Consider the following 24128-nt stretch of genomic DNA (forward strand, 5'->3'; position numbering starts at 1 on the left):
GTACCAGTCAGTACACACACACAAAATAATAAAATAAAATAAATAAATATTTTTAAAAAGAGCCAATGGTAATGAAGGAAGAAGGTGAAGCTTCACTGAAGACATTGGCAAAAATAAGGGGTCAGGAATTGATTGAATATCTATTGACATGTTTCAGCTAACAGATACAGCCCTGGACATGCTCATCAATCTAGCCAGGAAAATTGGAGGGCAGCTGGATGGCCAACTAACTGGAAGAAAGCATAATTGTTTCCCCTTCCCAAGAAAAATGACCCAAACAGAATATGTAAATTATTTGAACAATATCACATGTAAGCAAAATATTGCTGAAGTTCATCCCAAAATGCCTAGAACAGTCCATAGGCCAAGAACTGCCTAAAGTTCAAGAAGTGTTTAGACTTGCGTACCAATATTCATAGCTGCATTATTCATCATTGCAAGAACATGGAAACAGCCCAGATGTCCAATTACAAACAAATGGATTAAGAAGTTGTGGTACATTCATACAGTGGAATATTACACAGCACGCAGGAGCAATCATTTTGTAAATTGTTACCTAACTTGGGAGAGACTGGAGAGCACTATGCTGAGTGAACTCAATCGCACAAGGATAAATAGTGTATGAAACCATTATTGTAGCATGAATATGAGTATCCAATGCAGGTGAGAGGGTGAAAATAGAGAGTGAGGATGGGTGGGGGTGTAGAGTTACACAATTTGATGGGTGTGTGGGGTAAAGGAAATGGGAAGTATCTTTTGTGAAAAACAATATATTCAAACTTTGTAAATAAATCAGAATAAAATTTTAAAATATTTTTTTTTAAAAAAAGAGGCTGTGGTACCAGGGATATCACTGTTGATGTCAGGTAGATACTATCTTAAAGTAGAGGATATCACAAAGATGTCCTTTTGTGCTTATTGACTATGCAAAGGCCTTTGATTCCATAGATCCTAACAAATTATGGTAAACAATGAGAAAAATGGGAATCTCATAAAACTAAATTGTGCTCATTCAAAACATACACCAAGACCAAAAGGATGTTGTCTGAACAACACATGGGTATACTGCATAGTTTAAAATTAAGAAAAGCATGTAGTCTCTCTTCTTACCTATTCAATCTCTATGCTACACAAGTCATTCTAGAAGCTGGACTCTGTGAAGAAAAATGTAACATCAGGATCAGAGGAAGACTCATCAATAACCTGCATTATGCAGATGATACACCTTGCTTGCTGATAGTGAGAAGAATTTAAAGCACTTACTGCAGGAGATCCGAGACTCTAGCTTTCAATATGGATTGCATCTCAATGTCAAGAAAACAAAAATTCTCACCACTGGACCAATAGGTAATATCATTACAGATGGAGAAAAGACTGAAATTGTGAACAACTTCGTCTTACTTGGACCCAAGAATCAGGAGATTGTGGTACCCTTGGTACAGTCAAGGGATAAAGATATTTATTGTGTTGGGCAAATATGCTGTACTTGCTCCAGACTATTAAAGAGTAATGATTTCAGTTTGAAAACTAAGGTGCACCTGATTCAAATAATGGTACTTTAAAACACTTGCTATGCTTCTGAGAGCTGAACAATGTAATAGGATGGCAGAGGAAGAGTGAATGTCTTTGTGCTGTGATGTTGGGAAAGAGTACTGAATATTCCATGGATTGCAAAAGAACACACATATATGACCCAGTTACTGCAGCAATATGTGCAATTATGTCAGAAATTATGAGATGGCACTGGACAGGACAGATTTCAACTCTTTTGTTCATAGAATGCTGAGTTGTGCTTGACAACACCTAACAATAGCAACATAGGGAGACATTATTATCATAGAGCCATCAAGTCAGAATTCACTCATAGATGACCTTTCAGTAAGTTTTCAGAGAAAGTAAATTGCATAGGAAGACATTGCTTATCTTTTCCCTGTTAAACAGCTGGTGGATTCGAATAGCTGCCCTTGGTTTGGCAGTGAAGCTTCTTATCCCTTCACCCCTAGAGCTCTGTATGTAGATAATGATTATATATGTCTCTATAACTGTAGGGACTACAGCCTCCAATATGGATTGAGGCTCAGTGTCAAGAAGACAAAGATTCTCACCACAGGGCAAATTGGCAGCATCAGGTGAAGAGATTGAGATTGTTCACAGCTTTAGTCCACAGTCAACACTCTTGGCACCAGTAACCAGGAAATTAAAAGGCATATTGCCATGGGAAAGTCTGCTGTTAGGGACCTCTCCAAAGTACTGAAGAGCAAAGGTGTCTGAAACAGGCCGTGGTGTTTGCTATCATTTGTTATGCATCAGAGAGTTGGATAATGACTAAGGAGGATAGAAGGAGAATTGATGCCTTTAGCTGTGGTGCTGGAGAAGAGTATTGAGAGTACCATGGACTGCTAGGAAAACAAACAGATTCATTATGGAAAGGGTTAAATTGGGCTGCTTTTTGGAGGCAAGGATTCTGAGGCTTTGTCTAACATACTTAGGACATGTTGTAAGGAGAGACCAGTCCTTGGAGAGGGACATCATGCTTGGGAGGGTGGAGGGACAGCTCAGGAGGGGAAGGTCCTCTATGAGGTGGATTGATTCAGTGACTAGGGTATTCGGGATGGGAATGCCAGAGACAGTGTGATTCGCACAGGACAGAGCAGAATTTAGGGCTGTTGTACATAGGGTCTCTGTGAGTCACAAGCAACTCAATGACACACAACAACAACAACATAACTGCATAGTATACTATCTATGTATTTACTAGGGTATGGGATAAATAGAATTTTTATTTTCTCTTGAATACTTATTACATTATTCATTTCGTTATGCTTCTTAAAGATATCTGTCTCACAACTTTGGAGTTAGCCTTTTGAATCAGAGTCACATTTTGGGGCTATATGCAAGTCACTTTGTTCTTGAGGAAGTAGCATTGTAACGCTGGATACTGTACTAGAGTCAAGCCTATAGGACATTTGCAATAGCAATGATCTTATGGTTTCAATTCCAGTATGAAGTACCAGCGGCAATACATTGTTTGATATCCATATAGAAGGAGTCTATTAGCAAAAAATAAACCTAAAGGCATCCCAGACTAACCCAAAACTACATTTAATGCAAAAGTTAAAACCCCAATGTAACTTCTATCTTTCATCTCAAATCATGCTTTATGAATTTAGGATTCCCTTCCTTCTCCAGATTATATTTGATGGTATTTTTTATAGACCTTAATTCTTTTTATGCTAACATTTCCATTTTTATCAACCTTTTAAAAGAATTAGTAATTGATACTAGTTTTCCTTTTTTAGTGTATATTTCTCTATGCCCATTTCTCCAGAATTCAGAATGAGACATATTATATACTAGAAATCACTTAGTAAAGAAATAAATTACTCACAGTAATTATTGTTATAAATATTCCATGTGTATTAATGAACACTTTGATACCCCTGAACTCTTGAACCTAAAAGATTATGCATACTTATGATCCTCAAAGTGTTTTTAATTCATGTACATTACAATTTGAAGACATACTCATCACCTTGTACTTTATAACCAAGTTTCTGAATCTGAGCACTTTTTACCTTTGCCAGTATTATATTTCATTTTGACAGTCTTGACCCATCCATTATATCTATGGAGACATTTTTAAATTCTAGTTTTATGTCAGTCACTGATTCACAGATTTAATAAGCAGTATTTCTTATGTCCTTTCTCTAATCAGTGCTAAAATGCTGAATAAGAAAAGACCAAGGACAACAAGGTTATTGTTTAATGAAATAATGTATCTGAAAGTACTTTGCAAATACTGTTTTGTATTCACCTTTGGTTATGTATCCGTCCTTCTGTCTTTTTTATATACACTGCTTTAAAATACGATTTTATGGAAATTTCCTTATGTATTATCTTCATTTTTTAAAAGTTTCTTCTTTATAATGTCCTCTTTGTCATAAAAATAATTATTATTTAATCATATATTATTAACTATTAAAGCAATCATCTCTGGTTTGGAACTTCTGTTCCAAAAACACTTTTGTTCATTACCATATGAAACAGTCATTTGTCTCCATTTTTCTGTATATAATTTCTCTTAATTTGCAGTCAATAATTTTTTGTTTTATATTTTTCTCAGTATTTTTTGGTATGTAGAAAGAGCCTCTGATAGTAAGATAATTGCTGGGTTTCTAAAAGAAAGGTAAACATTTCAAATCAGTCAGCCACGGAAATACAATAAATTACAAAAGAGGGACTCTGACTTGTAAATGACTCAGAGGTGGTGGGTTTAGATTTTGGTTTTTGTTTTGGTAATATGTGAATGAGTGTGGTTGATGCTAGTTTGTGGTTTATGATAGTTTTCTGTGTCATGTCCTCAAAGAGCTTCAAACCCTAGTGCTCAAAAGGCTTCAATACCAGAAGAAACGCTAAGGCAAGCAAAGTACCAACTGAAAGTGAGTGGTGTATATCATTCATATGTGTGTGGTGTCATTCACTTCCAAATTCTTAGTTTGTGCTTGTAGTTGTAAATGTATTTATAAAACCCCACCACTCAGGTTAAAAGGCAGCAGCCAAGCAATACCCAGGTGCTTCTAGATGTTCTCCACACTCACTTTGTCTTTCAGCTGGTTTGGAGTGGCTTTCAATCATCACATACTTCATGTGGTTTGAGCTTACCCTAAAGTTTTCATGCCAACACAGTGTGAACCTGATCCTAATTGCTCAATAGATACTGGAACTTAGAACCTCATGGTCAACACACTGACTTGTTATACATCTGTATATGTCCAGTTCATATAGTGACAATCAGAAAATGATTTGTATATTTTTATGTATTATAAATGCCTTCTTTACCTTTCTGTGTACTATGTTTGTTTATTATGCATTAATATGTGAGGTTTTAGTTCAAATATATTACAATCAATTTTGTTTGAGTTATGTATTTTATATATTTTGTTGTTGTTGTTATGTCCCCTTGAGTCACCTGCAACTCACAGTGACCCTATGTACAAAAGCCCTAAGCCCTGCCATGTCCTGTGCCAGTCTCACTGTCTCCGACACACCTACCCCCACTGCCCCACTCACTGAATCAATTCATCTCATAGAGGGCCTTCCTTTCCTGTGCTGTGCTTCCACCCTCCCAAGCCTGATGTCCCTCTCCAAGGTCTGGTCTCCCTGCAACATGTCCAAAGTATGTCAACTGAAGCTTAAGAATCCTTGCCTCCAAGGAGCAGACTGGTTTCACCCTCTATAAGATGAACCTGTACATTCTCTTAGCAGTCCATATTATATTCAATATTCTTCTCCAGCACCACAGCTCAAAGACATCAATTTTCCTTCTATCATCCGTAATCATTGTCCAGCTTTCTGATGAATAGCAAGTGATTGCAAAGATCATGGCCTGTATCAGATGCACCTTAGTCTCCAGACCGACATTGTTGTTCTTTAGTACTTTGGAAAGGTCTTTGACAGTAGCCTTTCCCAAATGCAATTTGTCTTTTAATTTCCTGGCTGATGGTACCGAGAGTGTTGATCGTAGAGCCAAGCAAACTGAAGCTGTCAACAATCTCAATCTCTTCATCATCCATCATGATGCTACGAATCAGCCCAGTGGTGAGAATCTTTGTTTTCTTGATGTGGAGCTTCAATCCATATTGAAGGCTGCAGTTCTTGACCTTCTGCAGCAAGTACTTCATGTCCTCCTCAGTTTCAGCAAGCAGGGTTGTGTTATCTGCATAATGCAGATTGCTGATGAGTCTTCCTCCAATCCTGATGCCACATTTTTCCTCATACAGCCCAGCTTCCTGAATAATCTGTTCTGAATATAGATTGAAAAGATATGGAGATAGGACACATCTCTGACATACACCTTTCTCAATTTTAATATATTTTAATATAATTAGTTCAACATTTTAATCAGAGCTTAAAATCATAAATCTAAACCAAACAACAATAGTAGAGGAAATCCCACTCTCACAATGAATATTTTGTTCTCTTAGGCACTTTCACTCTTTAAATCCCTCTCCTTTAGACCCCAGACCCACCCTCTTTTGTATGCTAAAGAAAATATATCAGGAAAGAGCAGTTTGATATTCACTATAACATCAATTAAGCAATGTCCTCCGTAGATAGACGATATATGACACCACATCCCTGGCATAGAATCCAAGTCCTGTTCTTGAACAATATAATATGATATCCCTAAAGTGTTCTGATAACAAAAAGTCAATAGAAATTGTGTTGTTCTTATTATTTAATTGATTTATGTCATATGTTTTTATATATTTTTATAATTTTTAAACCTTTTGACATGATAGATTCACATGTTTGTGAGAAATGATATAAGATGAATTTATGTATTCCTTGAGAAGTAAATATTAATTCAGTAAGTCCCCAGATTATGAACATTTATAGGCCATTCATATTTGCTTTGTAGTGTTATGTTAATTGGTTATCATTTTGATGATAATCAATCTTTACTTACAAACTCATGCAATCATCTCCATTTGCAACATGTAAAAACTTCTTTTAATTGTTTTGTGCTGATATGCATACAAAATTAATATACATTGCATTTCAAACTATCCTACATTCACATTCACAATCTGTCCCATTCATGGTATTTTGTAAAATTAATTGCCATTGAACCATGCCTACCATTTCCCTGTCTTTTTAGATCCTCACCGGATAACGTTTACAAACATTTAAATAATTCTAAGGGATTCCACCTGGTTTTTTTTTTAATAAAGGAGGATCATATATGTATTTGCACCTGTTCTGCCTTACTTAGAAACTCTTATACACAAGGACATATTTCCTTCATAACCCAGAAAACAGCCCAGGGATTTCCTGTAAGCAAGTTCAAAACCAGTAATTTCTCATCTTGGCATTAAAAACTGATTGAGCATTTACCAGTTTACATGTGAATAAGAAACTCTGACGAAAGAACATAATATGTTTGAAACTCTATTGAAAGAAGGACATTACCAAGGAGAAACATTGAAAAGCACTTTAAAGTCTAATTCTGCCAACTCAGATAGGGCTCATAGTAACTCTATAGGATTTTTTCTTATTTTGTTAACATTTGATGGACCACTAACAATAGTGTGAATGCTATGTTTTATTTTTCATTGGTCTCAAAGGAACATAGCAGAACTAACATTTATATGGTCACAGCAGATTGCAAGCTAGCTAAGGAGAAAAGTTTTAAAAACATCACCAAAACAAAATACTATTCACTGCCTTCACCAATAGGTGCAGAAATGAGATTCTGAATCATCCTAAGGAAGGAAACAATTATTTGCAGAATTTTATAATACAAAGATATTTCAAAGAAATTTTTAATACAAAGGGTTTTACTAGTGAAAGATTTAATATTTGAAATACATTTGTTTGGGTTTGGTTTTTTGGTTTGTTTGGTTTTTTTTTATTCCTTCAGCACAATCATTTGAGAAAATACTAGCTGGGCTACTCAAAATGCCTTTTAATCTTTATTTTCTTCCTATGTTTTTATCTTTTTTTGTAGAATAATTTGACAGCCAGAAGCTAATATATACAGACAGACAGACATAAATAAATCGTTTAAAGCATTTTGTTTCTACACTGAACCAATATTAACTGAGTATTCTTTTTTTTGGTAGTGAAAAGTCCATTTTGTAGAATCATAATTATGGAAATTAATATAAAGAGCTGTCATTATGTGCTGTCAAGTCACCCGCAACTCATAGCAGCCCTGTGTACAAAAGTTTTGAAGCCTGCCCTATCCTGAGCCAGTCTCACTAACTCTGACACACCTACTCCCATTACCCCAGTTACTGTGTTAATCATCTCATCTGGGATCTAACTCTCTTGTGCTATCTTTCTACCCTTCTGAGCATGATATCCAAAGTATGTAAACAGAGTTTCAGAATCCTAGCCTCCAAGGAGAAATTTGGTTTCACCCTCTCCAAGACAGATCAATGTTTGTTCTCTTGGTGGTTCGTGGCATGTTCAATACTCTTCTCCAGCACCACAACTCAAAGACATTGATTCTTCTGTCATCCTAAGTCATTACTCTCTAATACTCAGCAAGTAACTGCAAAGACCATGGCCTAGATCAGATGCACCTTAGTCTCTAGACTGACATCGTTGCTTCTGAATACTATGGAGAGGACTTTGCAGATTTCCCCAGTGTGTTTTGTCTTTTGATTTCATGACTTCTGGGGCCAAGAGTGTTGATTGTGAAGCTGAGCAAGCCAAAATTTTTAACAACCTCAATCTTTTTTCCATCTATCCTGGTGCTGCCAATTGACCCTGTGGTGAGAATCTATGTCTTCCTGGTATTGAGCTTCAATCCCTGTTGAAGACAACAGTCATTTACTCTCTGCAGCAAGTTTTAGGTCCTTTTCAGTTTCAGCAAGCAAGATTGTGTCATCAGTTTATTAGAGACTATTGATGAGTCTTCCTGCAATCCTGATGCCACATGTCTCCTCATAAAGCCCAGCCTCCTGAATGACCTGCATATAGATTGAAAAGGATGGAGACAGGAGACATCCCTGACACACCTGTTCTCTGATTTTGAACCATGCTGTGTTTCCTTGCTCTCTTCTGAGGACTGCTTCCTGGTGTGAGTATAGATTTTACCTGAGCACAGTCAAGTGTTCTGGGATTTCTGTTCTCCTTAAGGTTTGGCACAGTTTGGTTTGATCCACACAGTTATATGCCTTTGAATAATCAATGGACTACAAATAGAAATTCCTTTAGTACTCTTTCCTTTCAGCCAAGATCCTTCAAACATCGTTTGTTTACAATTTCAGTATGCTCGGCTCTATGATCAACACTCTTGGCACCAGTACACAGGGAAGATCTCTTGTCAGGGACCTTTCCAGAGTACTGAGAAGCAATGATGTCAGTCTGGAGACTAAGGTGTGCTTAATCCAGGCCAGGTCTTTGCAATTACTTGCTGTTTATCAGAAAGCTAGAAAATGACTAAGGATGATAGAAGAGTCAATGCGTTTGAGTTGTGGTACTGGAGAAGAGTATTGAACATTCCATGAACCTCCAAGAGAACAATTAATTTTGTCATGCAAAGAGTGAAACCAAGTTTCTCTTTGAAAGCTAGGATTTTGAAGCTCTTTCTCTCTTTCTTTGGGCATATGCCAGGAGTGAGTAGTCCTTGGAGAAGAACATCATGCTAGTAAAGGACAGCCCAGGAGAGTTAGATCCTGGATGAGATGAATTGACACAGTAACTGGGATGATGTTTAAAATAGTACTATCACTTTATCCTATATGTTTTTGTTTCTGGGTATCGTAAAGTTGGAACTGACCCTTAGCTGACCTTCTGGCAGGTTTACAGTGGCATTTAACCACAAGGGAGGAGATTACCCATCCTTCTGCTGAGCAGCTGGTGGCCTCGAACCACATACCTTTGGGATTGGAGCACACAGCTTCTAACCACTAGTCCACCAGAGCTCCCTTTACTCTATATACCCATCTTAAAAATAAATAAATAAAACTAAAAGCACTTAACGCTTCGATGATATTTTAGAGATGTAAGTTACATTCTGTGAGTCATTAATGAGAAATTACAAATTCAGTGATAAAATTTTTAGGTCACCAAGATTTATGTATTATTTAACTGCTGAACTTTTGCTATTAGAGGCAAGGAATGATTAGTTGTTCTCATTTACACTGTGACATTTACATTAAGCAATAAATGCTCTAGTTCTATATTAGTTTATTTTTCATATCAATTTAGATGTACATAATAATTTGTAAACAAATTTCTATAGCCAGGTATATGGTAATGCATTTTTATCAGATATAAGTGTATTTCCATATTCAATCAGTACTTCTAATTTAATTTTTAAGTAACTTTAGCAGTATCAGCGATGAAGATAGCATGAAATAGTAATACTATTTATATGAATCTGAGCATTTATGCATTAAAATTCATTAATATGAAATAATTTTTAATTTTAACCAGTTTCTTGGTCCAAATTATACTTCATTTAAAAAAAAATCTTAGAAGTGCAACTAGCGCATTTCTGGAGGCAAGGATGGTGAAATTTACTCTTACTTACTGTTGGGAGGTTTTAAAAGGAAAATGAAAATGGCTCAAGATAGAGTAGGGTTCAGAGCTATTGTACACAGGGTGGCTATGAGTTGCAAGTGACTTGACGGCATATAACAAAAACAGACCTTGGGAAAATGCATCATCTGGGAAAGGTGGAGGACTAGAAAAAGGGACGAAGGCCCTCAACAAGGTGGATTCACACAGTAACTGCAACAATGGGCTCAAATATATCAGAGATTATGAGAATAGCACAAGCTAAGATAAGGTTCAGACCATTGTTCATAGGATCACTATGAGTCATAGTAGACTTGAGACACATAACAACAACAATAAGGAGTTGAATAAATTTCAGGGTAACCATATCGTCCTAGTCATACATTTCTAACTAGTTGCTATTTATGTTGTCAGGAATATAAAGCCTTTAGATACCTAAATGTTGGTTGCTGTTGTTGTTGTAAAGTGCCGTTGAGTCACAGGTGACTCATAGTGACCCTATGAAGGAGAGTCCTCAACGTGTGGGTGTCTTTGATCCTCTGTCCAGGTTCATAGTGTTTCCGGAGGCAAGTTATTGTGGAAGTGGATGCCACTTCTCCTTCCAAACTTGTTTTCATCGGGGAGTTCCAGCCCACTCTGTCTGCATTGGGTAACCAGCCATTAACACATTTGACACACCAGTGCCACAATGTTCAGCCTCACAGCAACCACAAGTTACCGCTGTATGGCAACTTGTACACCAGGTCTATACGACCTAGAGGAATATCTGAACAAAAACAATGAAAGGTCTTATCAACTCAGCACACCCAAATGCTGGCAAAGTCCTTCCACCAAACCCTCAGTTCATCTGGCATGTCCACTCTGCCTCCCTCCATGTGGGGCCAAAGAACACCAAAATTGCCCTGAGTTTACTTTTTAATAATTTTATGTCAGATAAATGTAATTAAAGATTAATATAGAATGCATCCCCTATGTTGTTTATTTTGTGTTAGTTCCAAATTATTTTAAGTGAAGCCTCATCATTCTTACCTCCAAAGAGCATCCTGGCTGCACGCTCTCCAAGACATATCTGTTCATTCTCATGGCTGTCCATGGAATGTTCAGTGCTCTTCTCCAACACCACAGCTCAAAGGCATCAATACTCTTTCTGTCATCCTTATTCATTGTCCAGTTCTCAGATGCATAGCTAGTAATCAGAAAGACTATGGCCTGAATCAGATACACCTTAGTCCTCAGACTGACATCATTACTCCTCAATAATTTAGAAAGTTCCCTGTCAATTTTCCCTTTGCAATGTGTCTCCTTATTCCCTGACTGCTAGTACCAAGGATGTTAATTGTGGATCCAAGCAAGTTGAAGCTGTTCACAGTTTCAAACTCCTATTGGTCACATGGGAAGAATCTTCGTTTTCTTGATATTGAGACACAAATCACACTGAAGGCTGCATTCCTTGATCTTCTGCACCAAGATCCCAAGTTTTCTTCACTTTCAGCAAGTAAAGTTGTGCCATCTGCATAAAGCAGGTTATTTATGAGTCTTCCTTCAATTCTGATTCCACATTCCTCTTCACAGAGTCCAGCTACTCAGATCATTTGCTCAATATATAGACTGAACAGGTATGCAGAAAGAATACAATCTGGGCACACTCCCTTCCCAATTCCAAACCTTGCAGAGCTTCTCTGCTCCATTTGCACAACAGTCTCCAGATCAAGGTATAGGTTCCTCATGACCACAGTCAAGTGCTCTGGGATTCTCATTTTTCTTGGGGTCAGCCACAACTTGTCATGATCCGCACAGTCAAATGCCTTTGCATAGTCAAGAAAGCACAAATAGACATCCTTCTGGTATTCCTTACTTTTAAACAGGATCCATCTGACATCAGCAATGATATTTCTGGTGCCACAGTCTCTTCAAAATTCCACTAGAACTTCTGGAAATTCCATATCTATGTACTGTTCCAGCCATTTTTGAATTATCTTTAGCAGTATTTTTCTTGCATGCCATATCAATGATGTTGTCCGATAATACAGTTTGATCACCCTTTTTGGAAATGAGAACAAATACGGACCTCTTCCAATCCACTGGGCTGATGGCCATTCCCCAAATTTCCTGTCATAGACTGATGAATACATCCAGAGCTGCATCTGTTAACTGAAACAACTCAATTGGTATTCCATAGATTCCTGGGGCCTTACTTTTTGCCAAGACCTTCAGTGCAGCTTCCACTTCCTCTTTCATTAGTATCGGCTTCTGTTCACATGGTACTTCCTGAAACTTTTCATTGTCAATTCTTTCTGATACTTTTGGAAATATTGCTAGGAGAGCCTATTCCTTGGAGAGGGACATCATATTGGCAAGAACCAGGTAAATTGACACAAGCTTTTATTTGTCAGGAAGTGTGAGGACAGGACTAGGTTCAGATCTTTCATTCATAGGGTTAGTTGACATCACCTAACAACAACAACAACATCAAGCAATAAATTGAAGAAATATAGGATGAATATTGTAAACATTGTTGCATTCATGATTCTGAAAGCTGGGAGGATACTTAAAAGGATGTTTTCAGATGTGTGAAATATTTTGTTGAAGAGGAAAACTTATGGGAGCCATATACATAACTTTCTCAGGAGGGAAGAAATATTAATTGGAATCTGTATAACTAAAGCACCCTAATTTATATCTTATTCTTTGCAATATTTACACAATTTTGTCATATGTTTTTCTTATGGTATACTTAAATACCTAAGTGTCATTTAATTATAACCCAAATCTGTAAGAGCTGTAAACCCGAAACTCACTATTACCAATAAATAATAAGGCTCCCATGCGTTGATTGTTCAGGCAGCTGATGAACACACAATACAGATGCTGCAGAGAGGAAAGGAATTATCATTGGGAGCTAGTAGGTCTTGAGTTTCAGTTTTTGATGAAGATGCATCCTAATAACTTACTGATATAGTTAGTATTGGCATCCAAAATAATCTTTAGAGGGAGTTCATGTACATAAATATTTCTTGGAAGTTCATTTACATAAACAATAATGTTCGCCAGTTTTTCCGAGATTGTGAAAGAAGATAAAGGTAAAAAAAGCTTGAAAGTAGTGGAATGATCAGAATTTCATGGAAGAGGTAGCCTTTCAATTATAAAGAAAACCAGAAAATCTTTATATGATAATAATTAAAATTATAGTATTAGAATCTTGGGGTTTGCACTAACAGAAAGACATCGTTTTGTGGTGTTTGTTTTTTTAAAAAAAAAAAACACACCAAAACCCTTTTTTCAGTTCTTTTTAACATAGCATTCTATAATGGTTTCTGAAAATTCCATTCATAAGAATCTTAGCATTGAGCTGGAGTGAGAAACCTCTATCTGAGACCCCAGGTTCTTCAGCTAACAGCTGTGTGACCTTGTCTATGGTTAGCTATCTTTTCTTTACTCTTGCCTTATTAGCAGTAACATGAGAACATATATTTACCTAATTCAATTCTTTTCAGGATGATAGGAGGTAATGCAGGTTCTAAATGTGTAGTAAAAGTTACTTTGAAAAGAAAATTTTGTTCTCATAAATAAATGATGGACTATGCATTTAAAACAACCACAGTCACAACAAAAAACCCACAAGCAAATCCTCAGGAGGGATCAGGATTTAGGTAGGATCTGTAGCAATTATATTTTTTTCAATGTTAACTTAAAAATTTAGAAATATTGGCTTCCATAATCAATTTTCTTTGGGTTAGGCTGATATTTGGAGTTATCCCTTACTACAAGATTGCAACAACATAAAGTCTATTTCATATTTAAAATGTTTATCCTTTGTTCATATCATTTATTACATTATAGAGATAAGTATAACTACAGATGTAGAACCAATTATACTCTTTGACCTAAATATTTTACTATAAGAAATTTATTATACAAGTATCTTATTAAAAAAGCAAGGACCACATGGTGTTAGCCATATCTGACTTCCACGAACTCCACAAGCGGGAACTGTCCCAATCAGCAACACAAAACCAATTCCCATCAGGTCAGACATGTCCCTCATGCTCCTAGACCTCTTTCTACTCATCTCAACATCAATCTTACTGCTGTACTGGGTCCAAAAATCTTTGTAATAGCTCACAGATCACATAGAACCATATTAAGAAAGTCAAAAGGCTAAAATGCAGGTTAGCAGCAGAATACAGTCAGTCAGGATAGATTCTGAAATGTGCTCATAGGACCTCAGCCTTCAGCCTCACAGCTTTAGGCTGTTAGTCCTGACAATTATGATTATCCTCCCTCACCCTAGTCCTCCAATAAACTTCAGAAAAAAGCTCTTAATTCCAGATCCATAATATGGTAGTTCTAAGCTTAGCCTATCTCATATCAAGTGTCTGGTTCTCTGCTGCTGGTTGCTATGGCTGTTGCTCCCATACACCCTGGTATGACTAGCAAAAGAATTTCTGGCCCTGAAAGACTTGTTATATTCTCTTGCTCTTCTTGCTAGTGGTCAGATCCCTAAAATCTACTACTGAATCTGTTCAATTTAGTACTGAGACTCGTCAATACCCTTGGAGATAGGCTAATATTCCTTATTTGCATATTCCAGCACATCCACATGTCAAAGTCAAAATCATTGGCTAGGGAAGCCATTTTGGACAATCTGATGAGCTAGTGGTAAGAAGCAGCACTGCAATACCAAAGGTACGTGGTACAAATCCACCAGTTGCTCCACAGGAGAAGGATGGGAAATCTCTTCCTGTGTGATTTACTTCCTCTGAAAACCCATTGGAGGGTCAGCCATAAGTCAGTTCTGACTTGATGGTGGACAACAATATATATAACAATAACTCCAGAAACTTGCATCTTTTTAAATAAGAAATAAAATATGAGAAGAGTATATTGTGTCCATAACTTGCATCTTTTTAAATAAGAAATAAAATATGAGAAGAGTATATTGTGTCCTTATGGTATATGTACATAGACTAAGTAGCGTTGATTATGGAAAACAGAGTATCTCCAAGATTTAGCCAATATATTTTAAAAAAAGGAGAACAAAGCAGACTACAGTTCTCTGATGTATGGATAGATTGCACACATATAGAAAAACACATTCATGAGCAGAGAGACCATTTCTGAAAGGACATATGAAGGGTAAAATGGGTTTTCTTTAAGGGGCATGTTTACCTTTGCTGGTTATTTCCTTTTGGATTTCTTAAACTTTTATACTATGTATATTAACGTAAAAATAGTTTAAAATATGTATGAAAGGAAATGCATGGCAAAAAAAACAACAACAACCCAATGCAGATCTCAGGGTGATTGATGTTGTTGCTAGACGCCACCAAAAGGACTCCAACTCTAACTACCTTATGCACAGTAAAGAAAAAGCTTGTTTGATCTTGTGTTATTCTTACGGTTTTCCCTGGGCAGATCAATTTTGCATTTATTGTGTAACTTAATCTCTTTGATGGTCTTCCTCTCCTCTCTTTACACATGTCTAAGCATGCTACCCCTTTTCAAGGACTGACCCATTATGACAACACACCCAAAATATGTCAGACAAAGTCTAATTTTTTTTTCTACTTTTAAGGAACACTCTAGCAGTACTTCTTCCAAAACAAAACTACTTGTTCTTTTGACAAACCATAGCACATTCAATATTCTTTTCTAGTATCACATTATAACAGCATCAATTCTTCAGTCTTATCCAGACATCACATGCTAAGATGCACCTGATCCTGGACATGGTTATTACATACATTTGCTATGCTTCAGAGACCTGGACAATGACTAAGGATGACAGAACAAGAATTGATGCCTTTGAGTTGTGGTGCTGGAGAAGAGTATTGAACATACCATGGAGTGCTAGGAGAATGAATAGGTCTGTCTAGGAAAGGATGAAACCAAGTTTCTCCTTGGAGGCTAGGATTTTGAAACTCTATCTCACATACTTTGGGCACGTGTGAGGAGGGACCAGTTCTCGGAGAAGGACATCATGTTTGAAAGAGCAGCGAGACAACACAGGAGAAAAAGGCCCTGAATGAGATGGATTGACATGGTAACTAGAACAATCAGATTAGGTGTGTTGGGGATAGTGAGACTGGCTCAGAATAGGGCAGGTTCATAGCTACTGTACATAGGGTCACTATGAATCATGGATGACTCAATGGCACATAACAACAACAACAAGAATTGACTATTCTATCTCTTTGTTTGCTTTTATTTTACTTTATTCATTTTTATGCTGTAAAAATCAATGTCTTTACTTCTGCAAATGAAATAAATCATCTGTGTGTGAATTTGTGTATTATGTGGCTTTAAGTCAGTTTTGATTCATAGTGACCTAAAAGAGAAAGTAGAACTTTCTTATCAGGTTTTTAAAGCTGTAGATTAAGCCATCAACTTTTTAGTTAAACACTAAATGCCTAACTCTTGCCACCAGCGATCCAGAGTCAAACTGAAATTATGTTCCTTTTATTCATCTTTAACATTAAAAAATTATCTTTAACATTTAAAAAAGATGCCCTTATCAGATTCTGCATTAAAAATGTCAGTGGTTGAAAAATAAGTTAGTCTTATTAAATGGATTTTAAGGGAAATGAGAAGTAAATGCTGCATTACAAAGAGTCAGGAGGATCATCAACGGTGTGGAACCTCAGAAATAGAAGAAAATAGCGATCTTGCGGCATAAAGTACAAAATGCATGCCTATGTTTTCTTCATAAACTTGAGTGTTGCATTGGTTAGGAAAATCAGACAACATGACATAGGTTTATTTAGCTCCATGAGAACAAGATTTTGTTAGCTTCTTTTAGAGCTATTACCATAACTTCATATGTTTAGTACAAAGTAGGTGATTAGCTATCCAGTTTGTGACATTAGCCTAGAAGTTGAATTAACTGAAGTATTAATAAGATTAATTACTTAGTTGGAAGTTATCTAAGCACTCTTCATGTTTGAGAGATAAGAACTCCTATCAAAAAAGGAAAAGTAGTATGATACCATAGTTATTATCATCACAGTGTATTTCATGTTGGACAAGAAATCCTCATATAAATCTGTTTACATTCTAGTTAATAATATTCTTAATAATAACTGAAGATTGATCATGCAGGTATTAAGTTGTTTGAGAATATTTCCTTTGTAATTTTTTTCATATTTTTTTATGCTTATCTCTTTTGAAGAGTTCCTGTAACCGTTCGGCCAGGTGGTGAGAAGTTATGTAGTAGCTGAACATCCTTATTCCTAACACCATCTTCAAATCAGCTTTGGAAATGCTTTCACCCTGTCTGTCTTCTGCAGCAGCCAAGCCGAGTGCTGACGCCTTCACAGCAGTGAAGAACTCTTCAGGCTCCAGAAGTAAGTTGATAGTATTCAGTTTGACCCTCCTCGGTACATTTTAAAATACTCACATGAGACTGCGAATTTTGCAAATTCATGTATCTCTTAACAACTTTTAATTCACCACTAATTACTTGGGATTTGTTTTTATATTGATTTGCTTGTGTTTTTAAACTTGCTCTTTCTAGATATATAAAATGTACCAGTTTTTAAGTTGATGATTTATAACCCTATTAAGTTTTTCTTTATTTTTTCCCTGAGAGGGTTATATGTAGTCATAATTTTTATTTGCAGGCCTAAGATATAGGTAAAAGAAATTATTTTAAAAATGTCTACCAATTAGAAAAGACTGAAAATGTCAAAGTTGTTCGTTGTTGTTAGGTGTCCTTGAGTCAAGTATGACTCATAGTCAAACTATGAACAAAAGATCTGAACCCTCTTCTATCCTGTGCCATCCTCACACTTCCTGACACACAACAGCCCATTGCAACAGTCACTGTGTCAAACCACCTGGTTGAGGGTCTTTCTATTCTCCTTTGCTGACTCTCCGCCCTGCATTATAAAAATAGAATAAAATCTTTATTCTTTTAGCATATTGTGATTATCAGGATACAGAATTAAGATTGCATAGTGGAGTACAGTTGGGGCTGCGGGGAAGAGGGGGCCAGGGCCTGTGTCAGGGGGTATTTTGTACCAATGAAGAAGTTTAGCTTTTGCTTTTCAAAGAGAGGAGTGAACTGGGGGAAGGGGGGGGTAAAGAAAAAAGTGCAACAATGAATGAATGAAAATCCCAAATCTCTGTAAATGTTTCTGAAAATGAATTAAAAAAAATGGAAAATAAAAAAAAAAAAAAAAAAAAAAAAGTTAAATACTTGTTATATGGCTGAGAACACAAAACACTATTGAATGTTAAAAGGCTGGTGTTAGACATCTTTTTCCCATTGATAGATTTATCAACTCATATTTTTTATAATATTTGAGAATTTTTTGTAGTCCATAACTATGAATAAAGGAGAAACTACAGGAAAAGGAATTGATACGTCAAACAGATTTTCTCAGGCTATAAATTGCCCATCCTTCTTCTGCTGAGCAGTTGGTGGATTTGAACTGCTTGCCTTGGGGTTGTCAGCACAACTTCTTACCCAAGAGTCCACCAGAATTCCCTATGATATATTGGACATTCAGTTAAAATCAGGAAGTATAAAGACTCTAAAATTCATAGAGTAATGCACGATTGTTTTGTTGTTGTTGTTGTTGTTATGCGTCGTACAGTTACCTGCAACTCATAGTGATGCTGTACAAAACAGCTGTGAAGCCTGCCCTGTCCTGAGCCAGTCTCACTGACTCTAATACACCCACCTCCATTGCCCCAGTTACTATATTAACCCATCTCATATGGCGTCTCTCCTGCACTGTCCCGCCACCCTTCCATACATGATGTCCTTCTCCAAGTAGCAGTCGCTCCTGGCCACGTGCCCAAAGTATGTGAGATGGAACTACAAAATTCTGGCCTCCGAGGAGAAACTTGATTTCACCCTCTTCAAGACAAATCTATTTGGTTTTTTGGCAGTCTATGGTATGTTTGATACTTTTCCAGGACCACAATGCAAAAGCATTGATTCTTATTCTGTTATCCTTAGATGTTATCTATCTCAACCCCAAACCAAATTTCCAGCTAGTAGTGAACTAACAAGTTTGTTTATTTGGGGTTTCTTTTTGTTTGGGGTTTGTTTTTTTTTTTCTTTCTAACTATTGATCTGTCAGAAAATAAGTTATAAGACTGTTTACCATAAAGCTTAAAAAATAGAGACAATTTCTCAGGAAATGTTTAGATTTAATTATTTTTTAGATCACAATCCAGTTATTTCTTATATTATTTCTAGAAGTAATAGTATTATTTCTTATCACCCTATCACTTCTTAAAATATATTCCTATTATTTTACCATCATCCTGTTTTATTTAAGTTGCGATATTTCTCCTTTGCAAGGATTTTTGGCACATAGCGTGATTTGCCACCTTTATGGATATAATTGTATTATGGGTCTATTTTTTATAGAATATAGCATTTATATATGGTGCAGATTGTACGTTTTTTAATACTTGGATCCTTAGCAGTTGAAATATCCTTGAAGAAAAAGGATAGAAAATACATAATAATTATAGCTTTATTTTACAAATATCATAGCCCCAGTATGACTGCAATAGAAATATGTGAATTGAATATTTCTGAATTGAGGACTTAAAAATTTAATATTATTTCATAAAGAGCAGTCATGCAATACATTTATGCTTAATCTAATATTGAAGCACTGGTTTTATGACATAAACAAAATGGATTTAAGTAGGTTATATTGAGGTTAATTCTCTGTAACTGGAATTGTAGCATACAATGGTGAGTCTGAGTATAGATAAAATAGGTTATAAATAGTTATTTCATTGATAAGATAGATTACAAATACTTATTTTATTGTAATTTTCTCTGTGTGTACGTCTTATGTTGTATCTTTTAAAAAGGTTCATTCATAAATTATGAGAACTGCTTTCTTGGCTTATACTCTGAAATTGTATTGTATGAAGTAAAATGAATGTATTCTAGAATTTTTCAACTTTTAAATTTCTTACAGAAAATGAAAATTTTATGTAAGTACAAGGTGATCTGTTGTGCAAAGATTACATATATAGATAGATAGATCTTTTCTTAGCAACCCCTACAAGGAAAGCCTAGGGATATTAATTACTTAAACAATCAATTAGCCTATTAATGAATTTTTGTTTTCCACTGACAAGGCCAACTTTTTATAAATAGAGTGCATGACCTTATGAAAACTGTTGTTGTTGCTGTGTACCATCAAGTCGGAACTGACCCGTAGCTAACAATCTATGGGTTTTCAGAGGCAGTTAATCACACTGGAGGAAATTGCCCATCATTCTCCTGTAAAGCAGTGAATGGATTAAAACAGTCTGCCTTTGGGATTGCAGCACAGCTTTCTGCCACAACAAGACTGAGCTATAGAATTCAAACCCATTTTCATTTACTAATAGCTAAATCAGTATCAAAGAATTTACTTACTCAATCTGGCAACAACAACACAACAGTCTGGCAAAAGACAACTAAGCAATAATAATTTATGTATTAAAAATGACTCTCCAAGTTATTGCTTGATTCAAGAGTTTTTAAATCACTGATGCATTAGTTTGTGGAAGTAGAACTTGTATTTCTTTTTCTGGCTTTTTGGAGTTTTCTAATATTGTTTAATCTTGGTATCATATTAGGCTGAAAGTTTTATGTAGAATTAAACACATTCAAAAAGAAGATGTCAATGCACTTCTAGTTGTTTTGCGATATACCATTGAGTCATAACCAACTTACAGCTGATCTCCAACAAGTTTACAGAGCTGTAAACTGCGTAGAAGATTGACTATTTTATTCTCCACAGAGAAACTTGTGCATTTGAAACACATGCATATATGTTGGCAGCACAAATTTTTACCACTAAGCTAACTACCAGAGATCACTTTTTGCAGTTGTTATTGTTGTTACGTGCTGTCGAGACACTTGTGACTCATAGCGACCCTATGCACAGTAGCCCTAAACCCTGTCTACCCTGTGCCAATCTTAATGTCTCTGACACACCTACCACCATTTCCCCAGTCACTGAATCAATCCGTCTCATTGAGGGTCTTCCTCTCCTGTGCTGTCCTTCCACCCTCCCAAGCATGACATCCCTCTCCAACGACTGATCTCTTCTTGCAACTTGTCCAAAGTATGTTAGACAAAGCTTTAGTCAAGATTTCATCCTCTGTAGGACCAACCTGTTTGTTCTCCTAGCAGTCCATGGTATATTCAGTACTCTTCTCTAACACCACAGCTCAAAAGCATCAATTCTTCTTCTATCATCCCTAGTCATTGTCCAGCTTTATGACACACAGCAGGTAATTGCAGACTATGGTCTGGATCAGGCACACCTTTGTCTCATTTTTGTAGTTAGGTTCATCAAATTTGATTTTCCACCATTTCTAGAATTGTTGTTGTTATGTGCCATTGAGTCGTTGGCGACTCATAGCGACCCTATGCACAACAGTCCTAAATCCTGCTCTATCCTGCGCCAACCGCACTGCCTCTGACACACCCATCCCGATTACCCCAGTCACCGAATCAATCCATCTCATAGAGGGTCTTCCCCTCCTGCGCCGTCACTCCACCCTCCCAAGCATGATGTCCCTCTCCAAGGACCCGTTCCTCCTGGCAACATGTCCAAAGCATGTCAGACGAAGCTCCAGAATCCTTGCCTCCAAGGAGTAGCTTGGGTTAATCCTCTCCAAGATGAATCTGTTTGTTTTCCTGGCAGTCCAGGTACATTCAGTACTCTTCTCCAGCACCACAGCTTAAAAGCATCCACTCTCCTTCTGTCCTCCCTAGTCATTGTCCAACTCTGATGCATAACAAGTGATTGCAAATACTATGGCCTGTATCAGGCGCACCTTAGTCTCCAGAGAGACACTGTTGCTCCTGAGTACTTTAGAGAGGTCCCTAACAGATCTAGAAAGTAATTTAAATATTTAGTCTTTCCTTTCAATAAAGTAATAAATCTGGAGACCTTATCATGCTTAATATGTTTAGTGATAAATATGTTTGTATACTTAAAATCATCCCAGAATGCTTAAGGCACAAAAATTCAAATAGTAAATCAGAACCATTAATGTGTAAAAAATACGTGAACTATGAATGATAAAGTTATTGCCTGAATTGAGTGTCAATTAGATTCAATAGTTCTGGAAAGTGGTGCAAAAGGAAATGTGTTAAATTACGTAGCAGTCATTTTAAAAAGAAATATGAATTTTTAAAGAAAGCAAAGTTCATCATCACTCACATAAATTTATATATTCTGTACAGATCTCACTGTTCAATCACAAATTGGTATCTTTAATTACTTACTCAATCAGTTAAATGCGTTAAATTTAAGATGTTGCAAGCAAGCTCTTGATCACTCTTCCAAATACATTCTTTTGGTATTCTTGAACTCAGTCTATGATATCACGATTACTAGGAAAAAGAAACAGAAACAATTTTATAACCTCTCTCTTTCCACAAATTTAAACCACCACCTAATCTGGTCACATTTACCTGTAAGAATATAGATTTTTTTTTAAAAAAAACAAACAAACAAACAAAGTTAAAAAAAAAAGAATTAGAATTTTTTTTTCAAATTTAATTTAGTTTGTTTATTTTTCATTTCAATGAACATCTACAGAGATTTTGGAATTCCATTCATTCATTGTTGCACCTTTCTCCCCGCACAAACCCCCCCCCCCCCGTTTGCTCCTCTCCTTGAAAAGCAAAAGAAAAACTCCCTCATTGGGGATTGTGTACCAATAAGAATATAGATTTTAAAATTCTTTAATTTCCCCAGTTTTTACCATTTCTACTTTGGCCTTAAGTACCAAAATCTCTCTTCTGTCTATTGCAGAAACCCCTTAAGTGATTTTCACACAGCCATTCAGTCATTATTCTCCTCAGATAAACAATGCAAGCTTTTAAAAGTATAAAACTATCAAAACAACTACAAAAAAACTGTATCATCTCACCCTAGTAAGAATAGCAAAATTTAACAAAACAGCAAATAACAAATGCTGGTGATATTGTGGAGAAACTGGAACCCTTCTTTTAATTATTAAATTTTATTAATTTTAATGAACATTTACAGAGATTTTGGGTTTTCATTCATTCATTGTTGCACTATTTTCTCTACCCTCCACCCCAGTTCGTTCTTCTTCCCCCCCTTGAAAGTCTGTTTTAATTGTCCAATTGCCACAGTGCTTTTTAAAGCCAGTTCTGATTAATCTGTTTTGTCAGTGTGTCCTTTGCCATTCCCTATCACTCCTCCCTGAGAGAGACTTCACCTTGATTCATAAGGAAAAGGGGATGGCGTATTCTCTTAGCTACTTCCTGCTGAAAAGGGACGCTGTGGGTTTCAGGGTGAAGATCTTCTCTCACTACTCTAAAGGGCCCCTTTGGCAGTAGGAAACACATAGACTATTACGGAGATTGATTTTGGAATTTAGATGCACTGTTATCAAATGTGCTTAGCCGTACATGTTCATATCCTTGAAGATGTATCATGGAAGTGTTGCAGCCTAGAAGACACAAATTTAACTAACAAGTTAAAAGTACCTGAGTCAATTGTTGGTGGGAGTGTAAAATGGTGTAACCACTATGGAAGGCTGCATGGCGCTTTCTCAAAAAGCTACAAATGGAAATACTATTTGACCCAACAATTCCACTATTGGGAATTTACCCTAAAGAAACCATAACTGCCACGCAAGCAGATATATGCACACCCATGTTTACTGCAGCTTTGCTCTCAATAGCAAAGAGCTGGAAACAACCCAAGTGCCCATCAGCAAACAAATGAATAGAGAAGCTCTAGTATATCCACACAATGGAATACTATGCAGCATTGAAAAGCAAAGAACTCATGAAATATTATGCAAAATGGGTGACCCTGAAGACATTATGCTGAATGAAATATCTCAGTAACAAAGGGACAAATACTGCGTAGTGCCACTATTGTAAAACGGGACTGACAACATCAGAATTGAGAGAAGACAGAAAAGGAGGAGAGGAATAAGGTATATTGCATTGAAATAGATGAGGGAGAACTCTGCTTAAAAGTAATATATGAATGGGTATTCTTGTCATTACAGAAGTCCAGAGTGAAGACTGCATTGTGTGGAGTGGTCTTGGGGGGAGGGATTGCATAATAATG

General features: G+C 36.4%; 1 protein-coding gene across 1 annotated transcript in view; it reads left to right on the forward strand.

The window, feature by feature from the left end:
- The window catches only part of LRFN5 (leucine rich repeat and fibronectin type III domain containing 5), a 395075-nt gene that overhangs the window by 188900 nt on the left and 182047 nt on the right, over window positions 1-24128 (forward strand). The window contains exon 2 of the mRNA XM_006891573.1: window positions 17204-17378. The gene's annotated coding sequence lies outside the window, so the exon portion shown is untranslated. The remainder of the gene's footprint in view (window positions 1-17203; window positions 17379-24128) is intronic.

Source organism: Elephantulus edwardii, unplaced genomic scaffold, assembly GCF_000299155.1.
Source record: "Elephantulus edwardii isolate Elephantulus edwardi_28Jun2011 unplaced genomic scaffold, EleEdw1.0 scaffold00100, whole genome shotgun sequence".
Lineage (NCBI taxonomy): Eukaryota > Metazoa > Chordata > Mammalia > Macroscelidea > Macroscelididae > Elephantulus > Elephantulus edwardii.